A 12138-nucleotide genomic window follows, 5' to 3' on the forward strand; every position below is an offset into this window, starting at 1 on the left:
GAGATTTGGTTTTTCACATGTTGTGGCAATCTGCCCAATGAATAATATTGGCCTTTGCAAGAGGTTGGCTTTGTTTAGTATGTATGTACACACATGTGTGCGTGACTATCTTATTATTGTTAAGGATATTTGCATGAAACATTTCCTGCTGCTCCCCCTTCCCATTCCAAGTCATAATCTACTGTTTTGTGATGTTATAGTTTCCATGGCAACCAGCTGAAGTGCCACACAGGGCTGTGATGGCTTCAGGTAGATGTAGCTGGCAGGAAAAGGGGTTTAAAACCCGAAATCCATTGTATTTGTGTTTTCTTTGCTATGTCCTGTTGCAGAATAGTGCTTGTGGGGTCTTTTAACCAAAACGCGTGACAATGGAAAGATTGAGAGAGGGGGGTTAGGTGGTAAGTATCAGGGAAGCTTTTATTGGATTCACCTGGAAACACAAAAGATGCTGTGTAAAAAGGATGGGGGTAGAGATTTGCATTCTGTACCGAGATAATGAAGGAGCAGAGTATTTTTTGATTCCTCTATGAAGTGCAGATAGAGAGGTCCTATTGAAGGTAAAGACCAGGTGCACTTAACATATTCCCATCCCACATATTTCTTACCCCACTTCCCCCTCTGTCTCTAAAGCAGAGGTCATGCTCAGCCTCCTGGCACAGCGTGGCATGTTGACCACACCACCCGGGACAGACTGAAGAGGATTTGGGGGATGTGGAGGCAGATGTGGAGGCCCTGGGCTTTGGCCTGGAAGACCCTGGTAAGAGCGCCTCTGTGCCCGACAATGTCAAGGTAAGACCCAACACAAACTTACCTGGGAAGGCCACCCTGGTATGAAGAGGCCCATAAAGGGGTCTTTGATGGTGATCCCTACAAACCTGGAATGGGCTCTGTAGCTACTCTCCTGTCTTCAAGCCTCCTCTACCCCCACTTATCTCTCTTGAGATAAAGGCTATCTCTTTCCCTCCTCCCCTCCCACCCTGATGTCTGGCATCATGTGATGGTTGCATGCCAGATGCAAGGAGCACTAGGAGGAACTGTATTTTTTTCTGGTCTTTGAACCAAAATTTATCCAAAGTGAAATTCGAAAGAGAATTTAAGGGTTCCTCCAAAGAGAAACTGGCATCTGATGAAAATTTCTGGGTTTCTCCCAAGGAGAAACAGTAGATAATTTTCTCCTATCATTTGTCTCCCATTCCAGAGATTTCCACTTCTAGTGCAATGGGTCAGTAATGTTGGAAAAACTACAATTCCCAGTATACCTTGCATCTGGTGTGCAGTCATCAGGAAGTGGAGGGGGGAAAGACATCCCTCCATTCTCCTGCTGCCATCCCCAGAGCCACAAAAATTATGTGGATGGAAGGAGATGGTGGGGACAAGGCAGCAAGCATGTGACATATAGATGTGGAGTGTTAAATATTTTGGGGAGGGGGGATCTGATTCAATTTTGTCACACTCCTCTTGGCATCAGCAGGGGTGTGATAGTGTCTCTGAAACAGACTCAGAATTGGGTACAAAAAGAATAAGCTATTTTCTAGGCTAAAGGAGGAAGGTTCATTTTTCCAAGCCTCATTCTAAACCTGACTTGGAGGCATCTGCTTGTATTTTCTAATCCCAGATAAACTGGACTCTGGTCCTAATCCACCTCTCAGTATAGACAATTAACTGCAAATAACAACCAGGGGCTTTAGTTGCAGATGAGCATCATCTCTTCAAAAAGCATCTGGTAGGTCAGTGGGACCCACACGAGCATTTCAATGCAGACAGCACTGCAAATAGCAAAGTGGAGGGACATCTGCTTTGCAGGCAGAAGACCCCAGTGTTGATGGATCTCCCTCAGGGATGATTGGTCAACACCCCCAGTTTGGGTGAATGTGGGAATTTAGCTCAAAAGGTGAGACAGTTCCAATCAGCCTTAATTTGTCCAAATGAATGAACTCAAGAAAATCAGCTTGCAAGAGAGGTTTTAATTAACAAAAAGGAGTTTATTGAGAGAAAAATAATAAGAGCAATAAACTAAGTTCCTAGGTGGTCCTAACGTAAACACAATACAAATATGTTTTAAAACAGACTATTGGCACATTTAGCTTAAAGTTCCAGTTCGTGTGTAAATTCCTAGGCAGGCCAGAGAGAAAGACTAAAAGATGGGGAAGGTGGAAGTTTGAATCAAAGAGATAGATTGGGTTCCTGAGAGCCAGACAACCACTATACTGTACCTCTCTCTAGGCAACAGGACTTTGAGCAGCAGGAAACTCATGTCCTTCAGAGACAGTGAGGTGAAAGGCAGGGGGGTTGCAGATGTTAGTGAAGGGATGGATGCCCACAAGATAAGTGTCTCAATGGACCCAGCTCCTATGCCTGCTAGGGATGCTGGCTGGAAGGGCACACAGACCGATCCAGGTAGTGATTAGTGATTTCACTTCGGGTGGCCCAGAGGAAAGGGGAACACCAAGGTGGTCTGCCGGAGTTTTTCTTGAAATGGAGTCCCAAGTGTAAAGCACAAGGGAGCACATGTAGCAGTGGAGTCCCAAGTGTATAATACATGAGGAAGCACACTGAGTCATGGGCTTAGGAATACTTATATCCCAAAACAAGCCTTGAGGGCCCTTGGCTCTTGTCATGCTCTGCTGAATAGGGGAGTCCAGGCAGGCTTTTTTGGAATGCCTTGTGTCTGATCATCCTTCCTGAGTAGGAAGGTGTGTGAATCACGTATTCAAAGCTGATTGTGAGGACAATTAGAGTGTGCAGGTATGTCCAACAGCATCCTGTGCTGGGAAGGGCTTCCCAATAGTTCTATCAACAGTTTTGATGGGCACCTCTTCAAAGTTACATCACTAACCCATCCCTGTTGTAATGGAGTCTGCCTTCCCTTCATAGCCTAATTGCTTTGTTAGCATCAGGTGTTATCCCTCTTGTGAGACGATGAGGGGAGTTTTAGAGTTCATCCTATGCCCAAAATGACCTTGGATGCCAGATAACTCACAGTAGCTAGTTCTGGAGTGTGCTTAGCCGGACCCCCACATAGGGAGAGGGTGTGTGAAGCTAATCCCCTTTGCAATTTGCGTTACTTGCAGCCCAAATTTGGGGGCAACCAATCTACTGTCAACTAAGCAACTTGTCCCCATGTATAACATAAAATGGGAGCTCACATTGCAGTGCAGCTCCTGAGCATAGCAAAAGTGCAATCTCCAAGCCTGGAGATGCAGCTGCAACCAGGGAGGCTTCTGGGAGTGGGTAGAATGAGCTCAGCAGGTAACACCAGGTCCAATCCCTGGCCTCTTCAGGCAGGACTGGGAAAGACCGAAGCCCTAGAGCCGTGGTTTCCAACCAGGGTTCCTCCAGATGTTGCTGAACTACAACTCCCATTACCCCCAGCCACAATATGTTATAGCTGGGAATGATGGGAGTTGTAGTTCAACAACATCTGGAGGAACCTTGGTTGTGAACCACTGCCCTAGAGAGTTGCTGCCATTCAGTGTAGAGCTTCTTGCTATTTTAGCAACAAAACAAAACTTCTATGAGATGAACATCCAGATATGTGCATGTGTCTGCAGAGAAGGGTCAGCAGAGATGTGGGCCCTCCGTGGCTTACCCTAGCTTGATCAGGAAACGTCTCTTTGGTGGGTGGGAACCTCAACATCTTTGGCTCCGGTTCTTAGGCACAATGGAATGATATGTTTTTCCATTCCAGGCACACTTTATTCCTCGAGTAATTAGAAAGATGGAAATTGGCTGTTTGATGGTTTCAATGCTGGCATGCCTCTATATCGCATAACAGCTGGTGGAATGTAGAATGCACCTCTGGTTCTTTGAGATGGCCTCTGCTCTAGGAACAAGCTAGGGAGATCAATCTCCCCAGGGGTACACTTTGTGAGAAACTGCTTTGTCGGCACAGAAAGGAATTTTGAACAGGTTGGGCTAAATGTTCGCATACTCTCCCATATAGATGGGAAGAAGTGCCCGTTACATATTTATGCAGCTTGGATGGGAATCCATGTGGCCTCTGCATTTTAGCAGATAGGGTGCATCTGAACTGATTCTGCAGCAGACTTCATATTCACTGGATTTTGGAATGGGAAGTGCTTGCTGTTTTCAAAACCTTATCCAAAGTGCAATTAATTCTCAAATAGAGAGTCTACCTTTCTATAAAAAAATATAATCAAGACAGCTAAGAAAACAAATCAGCCATCATCATAAAATGAAATAATAGAAACTGACATAATTTGCTAAAATAATCTAAAAGCAGCTATCAAAAGGGAAGCAGCAGCTAGGGGTGTGCACAGAACTGCGGAGCTGCAGTCCGGCACTGGGGTGGGGGGTTCCTTTAAGGGCGGGGGAGGGTTTTCTTACCCCTCCCGCTGCTTTCCCCCATCTGGCGCCCATCTTTTTTTTAGTAATCGGGGTGGCAGGATACCTCCCTCACACCCCTTCCCCCGCTTAGTGCAAAAGGCCTTCCCTGCTGCAGTGCAAAAGGCTTTTAGAAGCCTTTTGCGCGCACGCCCGTACTTTCTTCAGTAATTGGGGCAGCAGGATACCTCCCTGCTGCCCTTTCTCCTGGTTGCAGCAAAGTGGGAGAAGGGGTGGCAGGGAGGTATCCTGCCGCCCCAATTACTAAAGAAAATACGGGCGCCGGATGGGAGAAAGTGGCGGGAGGGGTAAGTTAACCCTCCCCCGCCCTTAAAGGAACCCCCCCACCCCAAACCACCCCAATCCAAACTGCCCATGTCTGGACCGGTCCGGAGGCCTGTAGAATGGCCTCCGGACCGATCCGGGCAAATCACTAGCAGCAGCAGCAGTCAAATCACATGTATATCAGGCATTGCAGAGCCTCATAGCCTCAGTGTTGCAGCTACAGTAGGGGTGTGCCCCAAACAGGGTTGCCCGGTTTGGTTCAGGTCTGGACTGGACTCGAAATGGACTGGGCATGTTTGGTTTTGTGCACCTCAACCCCGCCCCCCAGTTTGGTTTGGGGGCTTCATGAGTTAAAATTTTATTTTAATTTTTTTAACAGAAATGGAACTCGTTGCTGCTGCTCCAGGGGCTTCTCCAAGGCTGTGCAGCAGGGGTTCTCCAGACCTGGCCATGCAGAGGCCCACTGGGCATATGCAACAGCCTCCAAAATGGCTGTTGTCACAGGGATAAGGCTCAGAATGGGCCGAAGACCACTGAATTGGGCGATTTGGAAAATAATGGAGGCTAGTGGGGGGAGGGGGGATTTCTGGAGACCCCCTGCGGTTTCAGAGAAGCCCCCAGTGTAGTGGCGGTGAGTTCTATTTCTGTAAAAATAAAATTAAGATTTTTTCTTTTAACTTGCCAACCCCTCCCCACCACAAACAGGCCAGGGGTTTTGGTTTAGTATCGAACCAAATGCGGGGTGGGTTCGGTCCAATTTTGAGCCATCAAACTAAACCTGTTTCTGAACCTGTTTGCACATCCCTAAACTACAGTCCCCACATAATCCCCAGCCACAGACATGTGAGGCAGGAGCTTCATCAATATGGCAAGAGATATATGCATTCTCTCATACCTGTCAGCTCTGCTTCTTTGTCAGTTTTTGTCAGCCAGGCATGGTTGCTATACTCCCTCGCTGAATTTGTATGTACTAGGAAACCGGAGGTCCCTTCACCTCTGGTTTCCCATGCCGCATGTCTGAATTGGTGAAACCAGAGTAAGATGGGACCCGTGGTTTCTCTTCCCAAACTCCATTCTGAAACTTTGGTAAGAGTGGAGTTTCGCTGCCCTCACTTCTGGTTCTGTGGTGCCAGCATTAAATCTGAACACTGGCATTGCAGTTTCGGCTCCAAGAAACTGGAGACGAGGGAGGAAGCTGCTCCCTCTGGCCAGCCCGATTGGAGGGCTGTCCTTCTGTCGAGAAGGAAGCCCACACAGCCAGCTCCCCTGGCTCTCTGCAGTCTTGCTGACTGTAGAGAGGCAGCTCTCCCGAACATCGGAAAGTGGACAGGAGAGTGGGGGGAAGTGGGGCATGGAACCATGGGTCAATTGGACCTGCCATTCTGTGTGATGTTTGAAGGCAGCCCCTGTGTCTGCCCACCCCAGTTTCACTCCCCTCCTGGTTATCATGAGACTACTTGCAGTCTCTGGTCTCACATACCTTTCTCCCATCTAAACCTATTACGTCATCTGTTCAGGATCAGGATCATCTCCTTCTCTTTACCCCATCCGCCACAGCACTTTGTGTTCAAAGCATTTCTGATATATTGGCCAACATCAAGATGAATGAAGTGCTGTTTTGATGATGTTGGACTGCTGCTATGCTGGAAGGGTGGTTTTTGTTGATCTCCCCTTCCCTCTGAAGGTGCTGTGCACTCTTCAGGGCCATATTTTTGGGAATCACATTTGGTTTCAGAGGGAAGGGGGGATTGAAAAATCTGAAGAAGAAAAAACAACCTAACTGGGCCAAAAAACCTCCAGACTACCCCAATTTAACTCAATAAAGTAGAATGTTCACAGACTCAGAAGGCAGTTCACAGACAACCAGCTGGGTGGAGCTAATGGAACTCAGTGGCAAGGAGGGGAAGAGAAGGAGGACTTGAACAGAGTGGGAAATTTCTCAATTTGAAAAATATTCCCTCAAGACAACTCCTTCCACTTCTGAGAGGGAAATGTGCCTGGCAGCATGCTCTGGCAGAGATTCAGGTCACACACACACACACACACACACACACACACACACACACACTACTGCAAAATTTTGTTGTGGTCAGGGGTGGAACAAGGTTGGAGTGGGCTGTGGGACAAAAAATGAAGATAGCCCCCTGCCGCCCCTTCAGAGAGGTGAAAGGAGAAGAACAAAGAGCTATCTGTCACCCAGAAGGTGGGCCCCCTCCCTCAACGGCTGCCAGGGGCATTTATCCCCTTGTTCAATTGTAGCTCTGCCCCTGATTGTGGGTCTCTATTTATCATCTCCATAATCCTTACCAGGCCCTTATTACCACCATGTTGCAGAGGGACTGTCATTTGCCTATGACCATTTTGTAACTGAGGTGAGAGTGGAATCAAAGATTCCCTGGTTTACAGCTCGGTATCTATGCCATCAGGAGCTATAAACTACCTCTCAAATGGCAAATTTGTGTGGACAAATGAAATGATATATAGAAATGCAAGCAAGGATGCCACCAAATGGCCTGACAACAGAATACCATACCTTGCAATTAAGGTGTGTGAGACAAAGGCCCTCTCCACATGAAGACACATACCCAGAAGCATCACAGGGACTGGTTCCCAAGGTACAATCTCATGCCACTGAGGAATGTGTATGAATTAAGCCTTCTTGTGGATGGGTTTGTTAGCCCCATCTTACCACAGACACAAATTTATTATGTTAGCCCCATCTTACCACAGACACAAAATGAGTACCCAGAATGTTGGGGGCAATATGCTAAATCATTGTAAACCGCTTAGAGAGCTCCGGCTATAAAAGCGGTATATAAATGTAAGTGCTATTGCTATTGCTATTACTAGATAGCTTTAGGCAAGCCCCTATTTTCTCAGCTCATCCTTATACCTGCAATATGGAGATAATCATAATACTGGTCTACTTTACAAGAATCAAGGCGATAAGGTACTGAAAAACACACTTTTTCACTAGCTACATAAATGCTAGTGATGCTGCCAAAGTTCAGAAGGCTCAAGTCATGGATTTCCACAACGCCTATTTGCATAATGCCTGGATATATCCTAAGAATGACTTCTGGCTGCCAGCACTGACAGAGCTATCCTCCCCTACCGCCATATTACAATTTCCCCAAAGCATTGTGCAAATATGCATGCATCCAGAAAGGATGCAGGCATGTGCAAAAAAGTATGAGTCATTCTCCAGTGTTCAAAATAATGCAGTTTTGCTAGTCTTGTCCGAGGGTGCTTGTAATTCCTGAATTTTTATGGTGAGTTTATATGCCAATTTTGAACCTGCAAAGGCATCAAACTGGGCACTCTAAGCTAGTAGCTGCTTTTGCTGCAATATCACTCTAACCCAGGTATGATCAACTTTGGCCCTCCAACTGTCTGTGGACTACAACTCCCATAAACCCCCTCTACAGTGGCCAACAGCCAGGGATTATGGGGGTTGTAGACCAACATAAACAAGATCCATCTTATTTATTTATTATCTCTCTGTGTGAACCGCTCAGAGCCATTTTTGGAAGGGCAGTATAGAAATTGAATGAATGAATGAAAGAATGAATAAAAATCTGCAGAAGGGTTGAGGTTGAGCAGGCCTGCTCTAACCCTTTACTTTCCGTGAAATGATCATGGATTGCTGATATTAACTAGAACTTTGGGGAAGTCATTTACAGACCAGTTCCTTGGCTCCTGAGAAATCAAGTGGCCTGGGGATTTTTAAGTTTCAAAAAGTCAGGTACACCCCAAAGACATGGTGCCATATAAATGTGACCTTTGAAACAATGCACTCCCATCTTGACTGTTGGGGTGGGGTTTAAAAATACCCCATGCCATGCTGGTCACCTACGGGGCTCTTGCTCTGCTTGCACCTAAGGAAGAAATGAAGGAAACCATGCTGCTCATCAGTATTTGCCCATCACTAAAACATGCTGTGGTCATTCACATGACCACAAAGGGATGGGCTGGGGTGGGTGAGGCAGAAGCCTACCTGCCTTCCCCCAGATGACCAGTTGCCCATCAGGGCAGCCACACAAATGGAGTGGCAGCAAGCAGAGATCGGGAAGGAAGCAAGTCAGGGCCACCAGGGATCCCAGTGCATCATGCTGGAGAGCAGAGTGGTACATTGGAAAAGCTCTGCACTGCCTGGTCACTCCTTCCTCCCAGCTCCATCATAAAGATGGCTGCTGGCAGCTCAGGAGCAGTTGCCAGCAGCATGGCAACCCAGAGGAACAGAGAGTGAGTAGGAGGTGCACACTTGTCCTCTTACCTCACTTTAAATCTGGGTAGCCAATCAGGGCTGCCCAGGAGAAGAGCATTGGAATTGGGAGCAATGCCAGGGCCCCAGATGACCAAGCCTACCTCGGCTAGCCCTGCCCTACCCAGGTAGGGCTGTCCATGAGAATGGGCTCTCTAGGTATTGCTAGTAGTAAGTATTGCTACAGCCCTGCAACATTCAGCCACATCCATTATTTGCTAAACAATTTGCATATCTATTGGCCCTTGGAGAGGGGTGAACCATTGGTTAGACTTTGAGATGCTCATTAGAACAACATTTCTGAAACACTAGTGTGTGGAGGGGGGCTCCATTTGTGCAGTGGCAGCAGGCTGTCATTTCAATGCACCCTGCAGCTGATGATTGTTTGAACAAGAATGGACCTGGGAGAGTCAACAGCCACTGCTGCAGACTGGGATAGGCCCAGAATTTTACCTGGGTCATAAGGGCCCTATAAGGAAATTCACAATTGCCATTCTGATTATGTTATTTGAATATGAAAGCAAAGAGTGGTGTCAGATACAAGTGGCTTGTGAGCCCTCTAGTGGAGCACGATACTCCTTTGTGCAGCTGTGGCAACAATGGCTCGCTGCAAGAGAAAAAGCTGGGCCTCGATGGCCTCTCTGCCTCCCAAAAACATGGCTACTCTTGTCAGGTCGTGGTTAAGACTGTGAGTGGCAAAGGCCCTGGCTCGGATCTTGTCTCAGTGACATGCACACTGTAGGCAAGCCACTGTCTGTCAGTCTCAACTCTCGATGTGCAACCTGGGGATAAAAATACCATCCACCTACCATACAGAGCTGTAGTAAGAGTACCGAAACAATGGATGCTGAGACAATGAGAGAGCTGGTCTTGTGGTAGCAAGCATGACTTGTCCCCTTAAGCTAAGCAGGATCTGCCCTGGTTGCATACAAAAGGGAGACTAGAAGTGTGAGCTTTGTAAGATATTCCCCTTAGGGGATGGAGCCGCTCTGGGAAGAGCATCTAGGCTCCAAGTTCCTTCCCTGGCAACATCTCCAAGGTAGGGATGAGAGAGATTCCTGCCTGCAACCTTGGAGAAGCCGCTGCCAGTCTGTGTAGACAATACTGAGCTAGATAGACCTATAGTCAGTATATGGCAGCTTCCTATGTTCCTAATGCTATGAACACTCAATCGGTGCTATATAATTGGTAGCGTTGATTATGTAAATAGCTGATGTGGTGTTTGAGTGGCCATCTGGCAAACTGCAGCGGGATCTGGGACTTTTCAAAGAGCCCCTAGGAACGGAAATGGTCTATTGCAGTGGCTACTTCCATGCCAATGATATGGCTATCCAAATTTATCTGCCCAGCTGTTAACAGTGGGAACTCAGTGTAGGATCACAAAGTATCACATCCTTGCCTTGTTGTGTCAGAGGCTCTCAGGAATGCCAGCAGCTTTATCAATGACTCTTGCTTGAGAATTTCTTAATCACACTTTAAGGTCATTCACATGACCATTAGTACCGGGCTGGGGAGGGCTGGGGGGAAGGCAGGACATCACCTACCTTCCACCATATGATCCTTGCCACTCCTGAGCTCTGCTGCACACAACTGGCATGTGAGCAATCCTGGAGTAGCGAGAGGGCAGGGGGAAAGCAGGCTGTGTCTTCCCATATCTCACAATGCACCCCATGAGGAGCATGGTGCACTGAGGAATTCCCCACTGCTGGTCCGCTCCTCCCCCTGGCTCTATGGAAGCTCCGGCTGCTGACAGCCCGGGTTTCCCCACGACTGGGTGGTGAGGTAGGATGTGTCTGCGTCCTCCTACCTCAACTGCAGCCCGGGTTTAAAACCCAGGTGACTCAGTGGGGGAGCGCCAGGATTGGGCGTGATCCCAGTGGTTGTCACGGCCAGCCCTACCAGGGCTACAGCTCCCCGTCGTTAGAATGATCTCATTGTATCTCTCAACCTGTTCATCTTTGTTTCTTCTCGCACCTTAAAACAAACAAACAATAGTGCTTTTTCAAGTTGACCAGAGCATCCTTCTTGCTCTGCCTCACCCTTCTGCCTTCATATTTCTTCTCTCGGTTTGCTTCTTCCCTGCCTGCCTGAGCTGGCCTCCCTAGATCTGATTCCTTCCAAACCTGGACTCAGCTCAGCCAAAACTGTCCACATCACCATGAATCTTGGCCACCAAATCAAACGTCGAATACTCCGCAATCCTAAAATGGCACCTTGTTCCAGAGTCCACTGAAAACAGTCTACCATTCCTTCTCCTAAAATGAACAAGTGATGATCACTTTAAAAACGTGGATAAATTATGGTCTGTGAATTACTCCCTCTTAGTCAAGCAAAAAATAAAAGAAAAAAGGAACTCTTTGATGTTATGTAACATCTTGTTGCACAGAGCAGCCATTTTCTCTCCCTGCCTGTTATCTGACCTTTCCTCCAAGGAGCATCCCACTTTTATCGTCACAACATGAACTAGATTAGGCGGAGAGACTGTGGAACTGTTCTCACGACTAGCCTAACCCTGCCTAGTCTGCCTCAACCGGAAGGAAAACATGTGAACTTGCATCAAAATAGAATCCAAGAGCAGGGGGAGGGGCCGCTTCCCTCAATGCCACGAGTGTGATTCGAAGTGGCTTCACTCAACATTTACCACACGGCATGAAGCCATATGTGAATAACTCCCAGGTCTTTTGAGTTTAAGTCTGATACTCTAACTGCTACACCACACTAGCTGTAGGTATTGGGCAACTTCAGAATCCTGATGATTGTATAATAGGTTACAGCTTGTTTTGCTGAAGTTTTACAAAGCTGGTTCAGTCTACAGTGATCCCCCTCTCACCTTTTGACAATGTTGCAACAGTTCTCTTTGTTTGGAAAGTCCCCCAGAGTTAGTTTCATCACCGTCAGTTGTGCATTGTGTAAAGGTATACACAGAATTTGCATACATCAGTGGTGTACACATAACCTGCTGACATCCAGAAAAACAAAGAACCAGTGCTAAGGAAGAAGGACTGCTGCTTCCTAAGAGTTCAGCTAACTCAGCTCCACTGCTCTTGAAGCATGGTTGAGGTAGCGGGGAATCTCGACAACCTCCCCTTCTCCGGAAGTGTTCTGTGTCACCCAAAAATATGTCCCTGAGGGTTATGCAGCCCTCAGGAACATATTTCCAAGGGGTACAGAGTGCTTCCAGGGGAAGCAGAGGCCATCAAAAATCTCCCTCCACCCATGCAAATACTGGTGCAGCATTAGTCTAG

The 12138-nt window shown here is 47.3% G+C and overlaps 1 long non-coding RNA gene across 1 annotated transcript in view; it reads left to right on the forward strand.

Annotated features, from left to right (window-relative positions):
* Nucleotides 1–223: 223 nt before the first annotated feature.
* The window catches only part of LOC128346358 (uncharacterized), a 79888-nt gene continuing 67973 nt past the window's right edge, over nucleotides 224–12138 (forward strand). Inside the window, exons 1-2 of the long non-coding RNA XR_008316930.1 lie at nucleotides 224–249; nucleotides 634–789. This is a non-coding gene — a long non-coding RNA (uncharacterized LOC128346358). The remainder of the gene's footprint in view (nucleotides 250–633; nucleotides 790–12138) is intronic.

Source organism: Hemicordylus capensis, chromosome 2 (genome assembly GCF_027244095.1).
Source record: "Hemicordylus capensis ecotype Gifberg chromosome 2, rHemCap1.1.pri, whole genome shotgun sequence".
NCBI lineage: Eukaryota > Metazoa > Chordata > Lepidosauria > Squamata > Cordylidae > Hemicordylus > Hemicordylus capensis.